This window comes from Hyla sarda, unplaced genomic scaffold (genome assembly GCF_029499605.1).
Source record: "Hyla sarda isolate aHylSar1 unplaced genomic scaffold, aHylSar1.hap1 scaffold_1034, whole genome shotgun sequence".
Lineage (NCBI taxonomy): Eukaryota > Metazoa > Chordata > Amphibia > Anura > Hylidae > Hyla > Hyla sarda.
This window is the reverse complement of record NW_026607653.1, coordinates 113530-129972: the sequence shown is the minus strand read 5'-3', so window position 1 is coordinate 129972 and position 16443 is coordinate 113530. Positions and strand designations below refer to the sequence as shown.

The 16443-nt window shown below is 44.9% G+C and overlaps 4 non-coding genes across 4 annotated transcripts; all 4 read left to right on the top strand.

The window, feature by feature from the left end:
• The first annotated feature begins 844 nt into the window (after positions 1 to 844).
• On the top strand, positions 845 to 1035 carry LOC130299079 (U2 spliceosomal RNA). The gene has a single exon (XR_008850277.1). It is a non-coding gene; the product is annotated as a U2 spliceosomal RNA (small nuclear RNA).
• A 2088-nt stretch (positions 1036 to 3123) lies between these two features.
• On the top strand, positions 3124 to 3314 carry LOC130299078 (U2 spliceosomal RNA). The gene has a single exon (XR_008850276.1). It is a non-coding gene; the product is annotated as a U2 spliceosomal RNA (small nuclear RNA).
• A 2088-nt stretch (positions 3315 to 5402) lies between these two features.
• LOC130299077 (U2 spliceosomal RNA) lies at positions 5403 to 5593 on the top strand. Its single transcript, XR_008850275.1, has one exon. It is a non-coding gene; the product is annotated as a U2 spliceosomal RNA (small nuclear RNA).
• Positions 5594 to 12496: 6903 nt separating this feature from the next.
• On the top strand, positions 12497 to 12680 carry LOC130299091 (U2 spliceosomal RNA). The gene has a single exon (XR_008850287.1). It is a non-coding gene; the product is annotated as a U2 spliceosomal RNA (small nuclear RNA).
• Positions 12681 to 16443: the final 3763 nt, after the last annotated feature.

Here is a 16443-nt window from a genome sequence, read left to right as displayed (position 1 = left end):
ATTCTCCGTTGAGATATTGCAGCCGCTGCTGTGTCCAGGCCCAGGAGCCTTAGCACTGTGCTGTGATGTCACTCAATACCACTGACATCACTAGGTGTAAACAACATCTCTCCTTTGCTGTGTATGTGACTATGGAGCTGTTTGGTGATGTCGTCTATTACGGCCTTCATAGAAGCAACAGGAGATTGTTGCATCCATCTTGAACCCTCAGAACTACAGTGCTATGATGTCACTCACTTCCACAGGCCTTGCAGAGTGTAAACAACAACAACCCAGCTTTGTTGTGTATGTAACCATAGGGATTTGTGATGTCACCTAGAACCTTCACAGCAGCGACAGCTTTATGAGGAGCATCAGCACTGCTCTGCCTGAGCAGAACCATCACCGCCATAGGTTGTCAAATAACCCGGATTTAACCCACACAGGTAAGTCCAATGGGGTGCAGGCATGTCCTCTATGCTTACAGCTTCCCGTGGGTGTTGGTTTGATACCGTTTGGGGACAGCCAAGGAGGCATCTGCAGGCAACAAAGGTAGGTGTGTGCTTGTGTGTGTGTTTCCTATGCAGATCCTAAGCCCAGTGTCACATGCAAGTAGGAGGAGTAAGAAGGGTTCCTGGCAAATCCGGGTTATGGATTGCATTTAAAAAGGCCCCGTGGGAGTGCAATGGGCCCCTGTCTTGCTGCTTAGCAATAATGGTATGGGTTTAGGTTCTGCTGTGTGTACTGGTGGTTGACTGCCCCCCAGCCCAGAGTGTGCATGGAAAATTGTCTGGCAGCCTCCCTGACAGCAAGCAGTGATAGTGCCCATGAAGGGGACCTTGTTGGGCCCGCCCCTTTCACGGTTATCGCTTCTCGGCCTTTTGGCTAAGATCAAGTGTAGTATCTGTTCTTATCAGTTTAATATCTGATACGTCCCCTATCTGGGGACCATATATTAAATGGATTTTTGAGAACGGGGGCCGATTTCGAAGCTTGCTTCCGTCGCCCTATGCATTGACCCGATATGGCAGTATCTTCGGGTACAGTGCACCACCCCCTTACAGGGTTAAAAAGAAAGATTCCTACTTTCATTGCTACCTGCTTGCTGGCTAGCCAGCTAGCCAGCCCTGTGGGCCTTGCTGCTGCTGCAGCCAAAAAACAAAAGGTGGTGCTGCTGCTGCTTCTGCTGCTTCTGCTTGTGTCTGGCCCCTGTTGGAGCGTCCAGGCACAGGACTTCTGCTGCTGCTGACTAAATGGCCTCCTTAATTGGATCATTTGAGTAGCCAGCACACCTGTGCAGGTAGGGCATGACATGATAGGCAGCTGCCTTGATAGCGGGTGGGTGCTGAATGTTCCTAATTGACAAAATAAGATTAATGCTTATGAAGAAATATAAAATCTCATCCCTTCCCCAATATCGCGCCACACCCCTACCCCTTAATTCCCTGGTTGAACTTGATGGACATATGTCTTTTTTCGACCGTACTAACTATGTAACTATGTAACATAACATGGGGGGGGGGGGGTCTCCTGGCTGTTCACACAGGTGTGTCATTGCTGTACATTGACCATGCATTGCTTCTGTGGTATTGCAAAGGCAAAGACAAATGCTTCCAGCCATCCATTGCACTAATGGATTGGTCATCAGCTGGCTGTCTATGTCCCGCATCAATATAGACCAAAGTACAGAGGGTTAGGCTATGCTATTGTGCACCTACCTGATGCATCAGAAGGTGCGAGGCCCTTGCTAAATTCTGTGCACAGACTTTGAGATCTATGCTTTAGACTGTATCTAAACCTGCTCCAACATGGACTGACATTCTGGCCTACTTTCAGCCGATGCGACTTGTCTGTCGCTGAACAGTCGCTTTTTATGTATTCAGCACCTATGTATAATGTTGTAAAAATGCTCTAGAAGCTAAAGTCGCAGAAATGTCACACATATTTGGCCTGCAACTTTCTGTGCGACAAATTCAGACAGGAAAAATCAGTATAAATCCTTAGAAAATTATCCCCCAGTGTCTCCATCTGCTGGCGGTATTGAATAAGCATTGCTGCACTGATGGGGTATGCATTAGACGAAAAAAAAGAAGAAAAAGAAGAATAATACGCCCAGAAAAGAGGCGAAAAGGAGAAAAACGTAAAAAAACGTGAAAAAAAAGTAAGAGGAAGAGAAGGGAAAAAAAGGTGGAAATGGGTTTAAAAGTGATTTCGGCGGAGAAATATATATATATATATATATATATATATATATATATATATATATATATATGCGCACACACACACATAGATATAAACGTATTCTCCGTTGAGATATTGCAGCCGCTGCTGTGTCCAGGCCCAGGAGCCTTAGCACTGTGCTGTGATGTCACTCAATACCACTGACATCACTAGGTGTAAACAACATCTCTCCTTTGCTGTGTATGTGACTATGGAGCTGTTTGGTGATGTCGTCTATTACGGCCTTCATAGAAGCAACAGGAGATTGTTGCATCCATCTTGAACCCTCAGAACTACAGTGCTATGATGTCACTCACTTCCACAGGCCTTGCAGAGTGTAAACAACAACAACCCAGCTTTGTTGTGTATGTAACCATAGGGATTTGTGATGTCACCTAGAACCTTCACAGCAGCGACAGCTTTATGAGGAGCATCAGCACTGCTCTGCCTGAGCAGAACCATCACCGCCATAGGTTGTCAAATAACCCGGATTTAACCCACACAGGTAAGTCCAATGGGGTGCAGGCATGTCCTCTATGCTTACAGCTTCCCGTGGGTGTTGGTTTGATACCGTTTGGGGACAGCCAAGGAGGCATCTGCAGGCAACAAAGGTAGGTGTGTGCTTGTGTGTGTGTTTCCTATGCAGATCCTAAGCCCAGTGTCACATGCAAGTAGGAGGAGTAAGAAGGGTTCCTGGCAAATCCGGGTTATGGATTGCATTTAAAAAGGCCCCGTGGGAGTGCAATGGGCCCCTGTCTTGCTGCTTAGCAATAATGGTATGGGTTTAGGTTCTGCTGTGTGTACTGGTGGTTGACTGCCCCCCAGCCCAGAGTGTGCATGGAAAATTGTCTGGCAGCCTCCCTGACAGCAAGCAGTGATAGTGCCCATGAAGGGGACCTTGTTGGGCCCGCCCCTTTCACGGTTATCGCTTCTCGGCCTTTTGGCTAAGATCAAGTGTAGTATCTGTTCTTATCAGTTTAATATCTGATACGTCCCCTATCTGGGGACCATATATTAAATGGATTTTTGAGAACGGGGGCCGATTTCGAAGCTTGCTTCCGTCGCCCTATGCATTGACCCGATATGGCAGTATCTTCGGGTACAGTGCACCACCCCCTTACAGGGTTAAAAAGAAAGATTCCTACTTTCATTGCTACCTGCTTGCTGGCTAGCCAGCTAGCCAGCCCTGTGGGCCTTGCTGCTGCTGCAGCCAAAAAACAAAAGGTGGTGCTGCTGCTGCTTCTGCTGCTTCTGCTTCTGCTTGTGTCTGGCCCCTGTTGGAGCGTCCAGGCACAGGACTTCTGCTGCTGCTGACTAAATGGCCTCCTTAATTGGATCATTTGAGTAGCCAGCACACCTGTGCAGGTAGGGCATGACATGATAGGCAGCTGCCTTGATAGCGGGTGGGTGCTGAATGTTCCTAATTGACAAAATAAGATTAATGCTTATGAAGAAATATAAAATCTCATCCCTTCCCCAATATCGCGCCACACCCCTACCCCTTAATTCCCTGGTTGAACTTGATGGACATATGTCTTTTTTCGACCGTACTAACTATGTAACTATGTAACATAACATGGGGGGGGGGGGGTCTCCTGGCTGTTCACACAGGTGTGTCATTGCTGTACATTGACCATGCATTGCTTCTGTGGTATTGCAAAGGCAAAGACAAATGCTTCCAGCCATCCATTGCACTAATGGATTGGTCATCAGCTGGCTGTCTATGTCCCGCATCAATATAGACCAAAGTACAGAGGGTTAGGCTATGCTATTGTGCACCTACCTGATGCATCAGAAGGTGCGAGGCCCTTGCTAAATTCTGTGCACAGACTTTGAGATCTATGCTTTAGACTGTATCTAAACCTGCTCCAACATGGACTGACATTCTGGCCTACTTTCAGCCGATGCGACTTGTCTGTCGCTGAACAGTCGCTTTTTATGTATTCAGCACCTATGTATAATGTTGTAAAAATGCTCTAGAAGCTAAAGTCGCAGAAATGTCACACATATTTGGCCTGCAACTTTCTGTGCGACAAATTCAGACAGGAAAAATCAGTATAAATCCTTAGAAAATTATCCCCCAGTGTCTCCATCTGCTGGCGGTATTGAATAAGCATTGCTGCACTGATGGGGTATGCATTAGACGAAAAAAAAGAAGAAAAAGAAGAATAATACGCCCAGAAAAGAGGCGAAAAGGAGAAAAACGTAAAAAAACGTGAAAAAAAAGTAAGAGGAAGAGAAGGGAAAAAAAGGTGGAAATGGGTTTAAAAGTGATTTCGGCGGAGAAATATATATATATATATATATATATATATATATATATATATATATGCGCACACACACACATAGATATAAACGTATTCTCCGTTGAGATATTGCAGCCGCTGCTGTGTCCAGGCCCAGGAGCCTTAGCACTGTGCTGTGATGTCACTCAATACCACTGACATCACTAGGTGTAAACAACATCTCTCCTTTGCTGTGTATGTGACTATGGAGCTGTTTGGTGATGTCGTCTATTACGGCCTTCATAGAAGCAACAGGAGATTGTTGCATCCATCTTGAACCCTCAGAACTACAGTGCTATGATGTCACTCACTTCCACAGGCCTTGCAGAGTGTAAACAACAACAACCCAGCTTTGTTGTGTATGTAACCATAGGGATTTGTGATGTCACCTAGAACCTTCACAGCAGCGACAGCTTTATGAGGAGCATCAGCACTGCTCTGCCTGAGCAGAACCATCACCGCCATAGGTTGTCAAATAACCCGGATTTAACCCACACAGGTAAGTCCAATGGGGTGCAGGCATGTCCTCTATGCTTACAGCTTCCCGTGGGTGTTGGTTTGATACCGTTTGGGGACAGCCAAGGAGGCATCTGCAGGCAACAAAGGTAGGTGTGTGCTTGTGTGTGTGTTTCCTATGCAGATCCTAAGCCCAGTGTCACATGCAAGTAGGAGGAGTAAGAAGGGTTCCTGGCAAATCCGGGTTATGGATTGCATTTAAAAAGGCCCCGTGGGAGTGCAATGGGCCCCTGTCTTGCTGCTTAGCAATAATGGTATGGGTTTAGGTTCTGCTGTGTGTACTGGTGGTTGACTGCCCCCCAGCCCAGAGTGTGCATGGAAAATTGTCTGGCAGCCTCCCTGACAGCAAGCAGTGATAGTGCCCATGAAGGGGACCTTGTTGGGCCCGCCCCTTTCACGGTTATCGCTTCTCGGCCTTTTGGCTAAGATCAAGTGTAGTATCTGTTCTTATCAGTTTAATATCTGATACGTCCCCTATCTGGGGACCATATATTAAATGGATTTTTGAGAACGGGGGCCGATTTCGAAGCTTGCTTCCGTCGCCCTATGCATTGACCCGATATGGCAGTATCTTCGGGTACAGTGCACCACCCCCTTACAGGGTTAAAAAGAAAGATTCCTACTTTCATTGCTACCTGCTTGCTGGCTAGCCAGCTAGCCAGCCCTGTGGGCCTTGCTGCTGCTGCAGCCAAAAAACAAAAGGTGGTGCTGCTGCTGCTTCTGCTGCTTCTGCTTCTGCTTGTGTCTGGCCCCTGTTGGAGCGTCCAGGCACAGGACTTCTGCTGCTGCTGACTAAATGGCCTCCTTAATTGGATCATTTGAGTAGCCAGCACACCTGTGCAGGTAGGGCATGACATGATAGGCAGCTGCCTTGATAGCGGGTGGGTGCTGAATGTTCCTAATTGACAAAATAAGATTAATGCTTATGAAGAAATATAAAATCTCATCCCTTCCCCAATATCGCGCCACACCCCTACCCCTTAATTCCCTGGTTGAACTTGATGGACATATGTCTTTTTTCGACCGTACTAACTATGTAACTATGTAACATAACATGGGGGGGGGGGGGTCTCCTGGCTGTTCACACAGGTGTGTCATTGCTGTACATTGACCATGCATTGCTTCTGTGGTATTGCAAAGGCAAAGACAAATGCTTCCAGCCATCCATTGCACTAATGGATTGGTCATCAGCTGGCTGTCTATGTCCCGCATCAATATAGACCAAAGTACAGAGGGTTAGGCTATGCTATTGTGCACCTACCTGATGCATCAGAAGGTGCGAGGCCCTTGCTAAATTCTGTGCACAGACTTTGAGATCTATGCTTTAGACTGTATCTAAACCTGCTCCAACATGGACTGACATTCTGGCCTACTTTCAGCCGATGCGACTTGTCTGTCGCTGAACAGTCGCTTTTTATGTATTCAGCACCTATGTATAATGTTGTAAAAATGCTCTAGAAGCTAAAGTCGCAGAAATGTCACACATATTTGGCCTGCAACTTTCTGTGCGACAAATTCAGACAGGAAAAATCAGTATAAATCCTTAGAAAATTATCCCCCAGTGTCTCCATCTGCTGGCGGTATTGAATAAGCATTGCTGCACTGATGGGGTATGCATTAGACGAAAAAAAAGAAGAAAAAGAAGAATAATACGCCCAGAAAAGAGGCGAAAAGGAGAAAAACGTAAAAAAACGTGAAAAAAAAGTAAGAGGAAGAGAAGGGAAAAAAAGGTGGAAATGGGTTTAAAAGTGATTTCGGCGGAGAAATATATATATATATATATATATATATATATATATATATATATGCGCACACACACACATAGATATAAACGTATTCTCCGTTGAGATATTGCAGCCGCTGCTGTGTCCAGGCCCAGGAGCCTTAGCACTGTGCTGTGATGTCACTCAATACCACTGACATCACTAGGTGTAAACAACATCTCTCCTTTGCTGTGTATGTGACTATGGAGCTGTTTGGTGATGTCGTCTATTACGGCCTTCATAGAAGCAACAGGAGATTGTTGCATCCATCTTGAACCCTCAGAACTACAGTGCTATGATGTCACTCACTTCCACAGGCCTTGCAGAGTGTAAACAACAACAACCCAGCTTTGTTGTGTATGTAACCATAGGGATTTGTGATGTCACCTAGAACCTTCACAGCAGCGACAGCTTTATGAGGAGCATCAGCACTGCTCTGCCTGAGCAGAACCATCACCGCCATAGGTTGTCAAATAACCCGGATTTAACCCACACAGGTAAGTCCAATGGGGTGCAGGCATGTCCTCTATGCTTACAGCTTCCCGTGGGTGTTGGTTTGATACCGTTTGGGGACAGCCAAGGAGGCATCTGCAGGCAACAAAGGTAGGTGTGTGCTTGTGTGTGTGTTTCCTATGCAGATCCTAAGCCCAGTGTCACATGCAAGTAGGAGGAGTAAGAAGGGTTCCTGGCAAATCCGGGTTATGGATTGCATTTAAAAAGGCCCCGTGGGAGTGCAATGGGCCCCTGTCTTGCTGCTTAGCAATAATGGTATGGGTTTAGGTTCTGCTGTGTGTACTGGTGGTTGACTGCCCCACAGCCCAGAGTGTGCATGGAAAATTGTCTGGCAGCCTCCCTGACAGCAAGCAGTGATAGTGCCCATGAAGGGGACCTTGTTGGGCCCGCCCCTTTCACGGTTATCGCTTCTCGGCCTTTTGGCTCCGATCAAGTGTAAACTTGGTCTGGGTCAGGGGTGCGGGTGTTCTGCTGAGCAGGAATCCGGAGTGGTGATCTTACTGTGGAATCGACAGACAAGAGAAGAATAATGGCTGGAAAGGAATACCTCCCTGCGATTGAGAAGACTGTACGTTTTGTGGTGGAAACTTCTGACCGGGGTAAGAATCGGATTGAGTACATTGGACATGAACTTGTGGAGAAATTGGGCGGTTTTGGCATGGATAGTTTGTTCTGTGTGCAAGAGAATAGGAAGCAAGGAATATATGATGTGTCCTTCATCTATGAAGCTGATTGCCAGAACTTCTATGAATGTTTGAAAAGAAATGCCAATAACTCTGTCTTGGAAAATGTAAAGTTTTTCCCTCTGTTTGAGATGGGAGTGAAGACTCTGTTTGTACATATGTACAATCCGTTCTTAGACCCGGATATGATTAAGAACTTTCTAAGTATCTACTGTGAAAGTGTCCAAGGGGGAGTGAAGCAAACTAGTAGTTTGGGTGTGTTTAATGGCACATGGAAGTTCTTTGTAAAACTGAAGCTGGATCCTGGGAGCATTGGTGGAGTGAAACACCCACCGGCCAATTTTTCAATCGCTGGAAACCGGGGTTATGTCTATTATTATGGCCAGCCATTGTTTTGCCGTGATTGTTTGCTGTTTGGACATGTTAAAGAGGCTTGTCCAGGTAATAAGAAGTGCCGAAATTGTAAAATGCCAGGGCATGAGGCGGGAGCTTGTCCACAGCCCAGAACTTGTGATCTTTGTGGCCTTGTTGGACATGTGTATAGAAATTGTCCGGAGGTGGCTAAGAGGGAGAAGGAGAAAGAGGCCAGAAAAGATTTGGCAATTAAAAAAAGGGAAAAGGCAAAGGCAGACATGGCAGAAAAGAGTGTGATTGCTAGCATTATTGAGAAAGCAACGGTGGTGGAAGAGAAGGTGCAGGAGGAGATTGAAGAGGAGATGGAGGAGGAGGTGAGAATTGAAGAGGTGCCTAGTCCTCAGGTGTCTGGCACTCAAAAAGTTGAATGGTCGAATTCAGAAGAGGAAAGTGCTAAAGAGAGAGAGGAAGATCTTTTTCGTCCCCCACGGAAGGCGGCGAGAGGTGCCAGTGGTGAAAAGATGGAGCAGACGGTGGTGGAGACGAGTAATCGTTTTGCCGCAATATCTGAGGGTGAAATGGATAAATGCATTGGAGAAGAAACTTCTCCCTCGACACTGAGCCGTAAAGTTCATTAACTCTCTTCTAGGTTTTTTCTTCCTATGGGTTGTTATTTGATTTGATATGTCTTTTTCGGTTAGTTTGTCAAATGTTAGAGTCTTTAAAAATAAGAATAGAAGAGCGGCCATTCTGGAGGAATTGGCAGGAACTAATAATGACATAATTTGTCTACAGGAATGTGGATTGGATTTTCCTCCAAAAAAGGAGGAGTGGAGATATGGACCAGCAGTGTGGTCTTGCTCTAATGTAAATAGAAATGATGGAGTTGGGGTTTTGTTTAGGAATAATAAGTTTAAAGTTTGTAGTCAAATGGTGTTAAGGGAAGGAAGGTGTGTGTTGGTGGAGGTTGGGTTACATGGGTTTAAGTTTAAGTTAATTAATGTTTATGCACCTGTGAATAAGGAGGAGAGGGTGGGTTTGTTTGAAATAATTAAGGGGTTTTTGTCTGGGAAGGAACCAGTGTTGTTAGTAGGTGATTTCAACTGTGAGATTGGGAGGGATGCGGATGTTTCTGGAAATATGCTTAAGAGTATGGTGAGTGATTTCAAGTTAAGAGATGTGGTTGAAGTGTGTGGTGTGAATCCTGTGTTAGCAACATATCATGCTGAGAGTGGAAGGAGTGAGTCAAGATTAGATATGTGTTTTGTGTCCAAAATGATAGGATGTATGTGGTATAAGCAAGAGAGAGTGATTTATTCTGATCATGAGCGTGTGAGTTGTGGTTTGGTGTTGGATGAGATTTGCATAAGTGGGAGGGGTTACTGGAAGCTTAATGTGAAACTGTTGGATGAAAAGGAGGTATATGATAGGTATATTAAGAAGTATAAGTTATGGTGTGAGAAGAAAAAAGAATTTTTGGATTTATTGTGTTGGTGGGAGTGGGTTAAAGAAAGAACTAAGGTTTTTTTCAAGAGGGAAGGTTATAAAAGGAAAGCTAGGGAAAGAAAGAAGTATGAATGGCTGAATAAAAGGTTGGGGTTTCTCATTAAGTTGAAAAAGAAGGGATGGAGAGTGGATGGTAAGATTGATGCTGTGAAAAGAGATATAAAGGATTGGTTGAATGAAAGAGGAAAAGAGTTAATGTACCGAGCAAAAGTGGACAAATTGGAGAAGGATGAAAAGTGTTCAAGATATTTTTTTAAGAAAGTGATTGGGAGAAAGGATGATTTAGTGAGTGTGTATGATAAGGATGGTGGTTTGGTGAGAGGCAAAGCTGTACTGAATGTGGTGAAAGAGTTTTATGAGGACTTATATGCAGTCAAACAGTGTGATAGGGGTTTGGCTGAGGAAGTGCTGGAAGTGATTGATAAGAAGGTAGATTGTAATGAGTATGAGAGTTTAATGAGAGAGATTGGAATGGAAGAAATTAAAAGGACGGTTGATAGTATGGCTAAAAATAAGACTCCTGGAGAGGATGGGTTGCCGGCTGAGTTTTATGTGAAATTGTGGGATGTACTGAAGGATGATATGGAGAGTATCTTTAAGTATATGTGGGCTAATGGAAGATTGGTGGAAAGTATGAAGAGTGGGATAGTGGTTTTGATTTATAAGAAAGGGGATGTGAATGATGTAAGGAATTGGAGGCCGATAACTTTGTTGAATGTGGATTATAAAATATTTGCAAAGCTGATTACAAATAGAATGAGGGACGTGATAGAGCAAGTGATTGGGGAGGAGCAAGTGTGTGGTGTGCCAGGAAGAAGAATTAGTGAGAATTTGTGTTTGTTGAGAGATATATTGTGGGATGGTATGTGTAGAAAGCAGGTGGTTCGTGTGTTGTCAATTGATTTTGAAAAAGCTTTTGACCGTTTGTCGCATGGGTTTTTGTTTAAGGTGCTAGTTAAAATGGGGTTTCCAGGTGATTTTGTGAATATTGTGAGAATGTTGTATAAGGAAGTGTATAGTAAGATTCTGATTAATGGATGGATGACTGAGGAGATTAAAGTATGTTCAGGGGTGAGACAGGGATGTCCCTTGTCACCTATTGCTTTTATTTGTGCTATGGAACCATTATTAGAATTATTGCGTAAGGATAAATGTGTGAGAGGTGTGAGAGTTCCGGGGGGTCGTGGTAAAGAGGTTAAAGTGTTGGCTTATATGGATGATGTATGTGTGGTAAGTGAATCTGTTGCGGCTGTAAGAAGATCCAAGTTATTGGTAAGTCTGTTTTGTGGTGCGTCTGGTTTTAAGGTCAATTGGGGAAAGAGTGAATATAAATGTTTTGGTGGTGTGACTCAGAGTGAGGATGTTGGTATGGAAGGGGTGGAAGGGCCTATTCAGGTGTTGGGGGTGAAGATGGATGAACGGTTGGATGGTAGAAATAGTTGGGAGGATGTGGGGAAGAGAGTGCAAAAGAAATTGAATTTTTGGAGGTTGAGAGAGTTGTCAATGGTTGGTAAGGTTATGATAGTGAAGAGTGTGATTTTGCCAATACTGTTATATGTTGCTGTTGTGTTTCCGCCAAGTTATATGGTTTTGCGAAAGGTGAAAAGAATGTTATTTGTGTTTTTGTGGGGTACAAAGATGGAAAGAGTTAAGAGAGAGATTGTAATGAAAGATGGTAAAAATGGAGGAATGGACTTTCCGAATGTTGATGTGTATCTGGGTGTGAATATTGTTTTTGCTTTGAAAAGAATGATGGGAGGTGAAAAGAGTTGTGCATGTATGGTGAGATATTTGGGTGGCAGTGTGTTATGTAAATTGGGTTGGTTGGAAAGAGATTTGAGAGTGCCTTATGCTTTTGTGTGTCCTAGTTGGTATGTATATGTGGTGAAATTTTTGGAGAATTATAGGTTGATTGGTGTGGGTCCAGAAGTGTTTGTGAGTAAAAAGAGTATGATTGGGTACATTAAAAAAGACGAAGTTGAATGTTCAATTAATATGGTGAGAGCTGTAGATGTGGGGAGAGTGTGGAAGAGTATAATGACTGTTGGAGTAACAAATAGACAACGTGAGATAGTATGGCAGAGTTTGCATGGTGCGTTACCGGTAAGAGAATTTCAAAGAAATAGAGGGATTGGAAGGTATGAGAGGTGTCCAAGAGATGGGTGTGATGGGATTGAGAGTGTGATGCATGTATTTTGGAATTGTGAAATGGCGCAAGGTGTGTGGAAAGGGATGAGTTTGCTGTTTAAAGAATTGACTGGTATAAGGTATATGTCGTATGATGTGGTTATGTTTGGACTTAGTATGGTAGGGAGAGATAAGGAAAGGGTTTTTTTTTGTGTTGCTTGCCATTATTAAAGAAGTACTTTGGGATGTTAGGAATTTATGTGTATTCAAAAGAAAAAACGTGTCGGTGGAGGGTTGTATTAAGTTGATTCTAGATAGGTTATATGTTGTTTATTTGTGTGATAGGAAGAATTTGGGGGATAAGGATGCTGAGGGGATATGGAAGTTTTTGAAATGGAGATATCTTGTAAGTTTGTAATTGGTGATGGTATTTATGTTTGTTTGAAATTGAAAATAAAAAGAAAGACCTAATGATGAGTTGGACTTTACTTCAGAAAGTCTAAGTGACGAAGTATGGAGTTGGATTTTGATGTTTTAATGTCCAAACCTGAAGGTTTAAAAAAAAAAAAAAAAAAAAAAAATCTGTTCTTATCAGTTTAATATCTGATACGTCCCCTATCTGGGGACCATATATTAAATGGATTTTTGAGAACGGGGGCCGATTTCGAAGCTTGCTTCCGTCGCCCTATGCATTGACCCGATATGGCAGTATCTTCGGGTACAGTGCACCACCCCCTTACAGGGTTAAAAAGAAAGATTCCTACTTTCATTGCTACCTGCTTGCTGGCTAGCCAGCTAGCCAGCCCTGTGGGCCTTGCTGCTGCTGCAGCCAAAAAACAAAAGGTGGTGCTGCTGCTGCTTCTGCTGCTTCTGCTTCTGCTTGTGTCTGGCCCTTGTTGGAGCGTCCAGGCACAGGACTTCTGCTGCTGCTGACTAAATGGCCTCCTTAATTGGATCATTTGAGTAGCCAGCACACCTGTGCAGGTAGGGCATGACATGATAGGCAGCTGCCTTGATAGCGGGTGGGTGCTGAATGTTCCTAATTGACAAAATAAGATTAATGCTTATGAAGAAATATAAAATCTCATCCCTTCCCCAATATCGCGCCACACCCCTACCCCTTAATTCCCTGGTTGAACTTGATGGACATATGTCTTTTTTCGACCGTACTAACTATGTAACTATGTAACATAACATGGGGGGGGGGGGGTCTCCTGGCTGTTCACACAGGTGTGTCATTGCTGTACATTGACCATGCATTGCTTCTGTGGTATTGCAAAGGCAAAGACAAATGCTTCCAGCCATCCATTGCACTAATGGATTGGTCATCAGCTGGCTGTCTATGTCCCGCATCAATATAGACCAAAGTACAGAGGGTTAGGCTATGCTATTGTGCACCTACCTGATGCATCAGAAGGTGCGAGGCCCTTGCTAAATTCTGTGCACAGACTTTGAGATCTATGCTTTAGACTGTATCTAAACCTGCTCCAACATGGACTGACATTCTGGCCTACTTTCAGCCGATGCGACTTGTCTGTCGCTGAACAGTCGCTTTTTATGTATTCAGCACCTATGTATAATGTTGTAAAAATGCTCTAGAAGCTAAAGTCGCAGAAATGTCACACATATTTGGCCTGCAACTTTCTGTGCGACAAATTCAGACAGGAAAAATCAGTATAAATCCTTAGAAAATTATCCCCCAGTGTCTCCATCTGCTGGCGGTATTGAATAAGCATTGCTGCACTGATGGGGTATGCATTAGACGAAAAAAAAGAAGAAAAAGAAGAATAATACGCCCAGAAAAGAGGCGAAAAGGAGAAAAACGTAAAAAAACGTGAAAAAAAAGTAAGAGGAAGAGAAGGGAAAAAAAGGTGGAAATGGGTTTAAAAGTGATTTCGGCGGAGAAATATATATATATATATGTATATATATATATATATATATATATATATGCGCACACACACACATAGATATAAACGTATTCTCCGTTGAGATATTGCAGCCGCTGCTGTGTCCAGGCCCAGGAGCCTTAGCACTGTGCTGTGATGTCACTCAATACCACTGACATCACTAGGTGTAAACAACATCTCTCCTTTGCTGTGTATGTGACTATGGAGCTGTTTGGTGATGTCGTCTATTACGGCCTTCATAGAAGCAACAGGAGATTGTTGCATCCATCTTGAACCCTCAGAACTACAGTGCTATGATGTCACTCACTTCCACAGGCCTTGCAGAGTGTAAACAACAACAACCCAGCTTTGTTGTGTATGTAACCATAGGGATTTGTGATGTCACCTAGAACCTTCACAGCAGCGACAGCTTTATGAGGAGCATCAGCACTGCTCTGCCTGAGCAGAACCATCACCGCCATAGGTTGTCAAATAACCCGGATTTAACCCACACAGGTAAGTCCAATGGGGTGCAGGCATGTCCTCTATGCTTACAGCTTCCCGTGGGTGTTGGTTTGATACCGTTTGGGGACAGCCAAGGAGGCATCTGCAGGCAACAAAGGTAGGTGTGTGCTTGTGTGTGTGTTTCCTATGCAGATCCTAAGCCCAGTGTCACATGCAAGTAGGAGGAGTAAGAAGGGTTCCTGGCAAATCCGGGTTATGGATTGCATTTAAAAAGGCCCCGTGGGAGTGCAATGGGCCCCTGTCTTGCTGCTTAGCAATAATGGTATGGGTTTAGGTTCTGCTGTGTGTACTGGTGGTTGACTGCCCCCCAGCCCAGAGTGTGCATGGAAAATTGTCTGGCAGCCTCCCTGACAGCAAGCAGTGATAGTGCCCATGAAGGGGACCTTGTTGGGCCTGCCCCTTTCACGGTTATCGCTTCTCGGCCTTTTGGCTAAGATCAAGTGTCTTGCCCTAAGGTATTCGGGTACCCCTCTCCTCGGCCTTGTGGGATCGCCCAGGTTTATTGCCTGGGCTTCACCCACCTGCTGCTATTGGGGAGAGGGCTTAGTCCCAGGATAACGGGAAGGTGATCATCGGAGGACGGGTCTGCCGGAGAGGATGGCTAATGCGCCGAACGCTCCTAATACAGTACGGCTGTTTATCGAGGAGGAAAAGAGGAGTGCCTACGGGATTTTGCATGTCCAGCAGAAGGTCGTGGAAGGAGTGCTGAGGATGCCGCATGCTTCCATCTTCTGTGTCCAGGTCTTTCCCAGCCAAGGATTCTTTGACGTGACCTTCTACAACCTGGATGATCTCCGTACCTGTCTCTACCGGAGTAAGGAGAATGCTTCTCACCCTGACCTACAAGGGATCCGATTCATTTCCTGCGAGGCTCGGCCTAAGAAAGTTCCAGTGGTAGTGCATATGTACAACCCTTTTGTGCGGGATGAGGAGATCCAGACCTTTCTAAGAAGGTATTGTGTGTCTGTTTCTGGTGCGGAGAGGAAAAATAACATCCTGGGGACTTTCACAGGCATGAGACGTTTTTGGGTGGAGTTTAGGCCTGCCCCCGAGGGTGGTGCTGAAGGTTTTTGTCACCCCCCGCAGAACTTTGCGATAGGGAACAACAGGGGGTTTCTGCACTACCCGGGGATGCCAAGTTTTTGCCGGGACTGTTTTTGCTTTGGTCATACCAGAGAGAACTGTACAACCGGGCAGGTTTGCAGGAACTGCCACAAGCCTGATCACCGCACTGCAGACTGTCCCGAGAAACGCAAGTGTCATTTCTGTGGTTCTTCGGATCACCTGGCTAGGAGTTGCCCCACTTACCAGTCCGGGGCACCCCGATCATATGCAATGGCTCTTCGAGGTGGGACAGTTCCTGAGGACTCCAATGCTGCCAGGGCAGGCGATGCAGAGGTTAGCGTGCTGACCAGTGAAGCAAAGTCTGCCCCTGTTTTTCCTTCCATTTCTAGGTCTGTTCCGGATGCTTTGGTGGCAGAGGGGGAGAAGGCGGAGTCTGTTTCGGGGGCATCTGTTTCGGAGGCCTCTGATCCCCCAGAGGAGATGACTGTGGACAAAGAATCCTTGAAGAGAAAGATGCCGGTGGAAGAATCGGAGGATGACTGTCCGACTCCTCAGAGTCAAAGGATTGAGGACTTTCCTAGCCCGGGAAGGGAGGAGGCAGGTGGAGGGTCGTCATGTCAGATTGATTCTGACTCCTCTTTATCCTCCCTGGGCACAGGTTATTTGGAGGAATGTTCAGTCAAAAAATTGACAAAGACTCTTAAGTTTAAGGAAGGGGAGGCAAAAAATAAGGGTAGAGGTCGGGGAAAGGCTAGGCCTCCTTTTGATAATGCTTGATTTTGTATTTCCTTTTTTTCCTTCAAATGTTTGAATGAGTTTAACAATTGGTTCTCTAAATGTCCGCAGTATTAGATCTTTAGAAAGGAGATCCGCCATTTTTGATTTACTTTCTAGATATTCTTTTGATGTTCTAGGTCTCCAGGAGTGCTGCTTGGATGGGGAGCCAAATATCTCCTGGCCTTATGGGCAATCGGTATGGTCTGGTTCAATGGAACGTAATTCGGGGGTGGGGATTTTG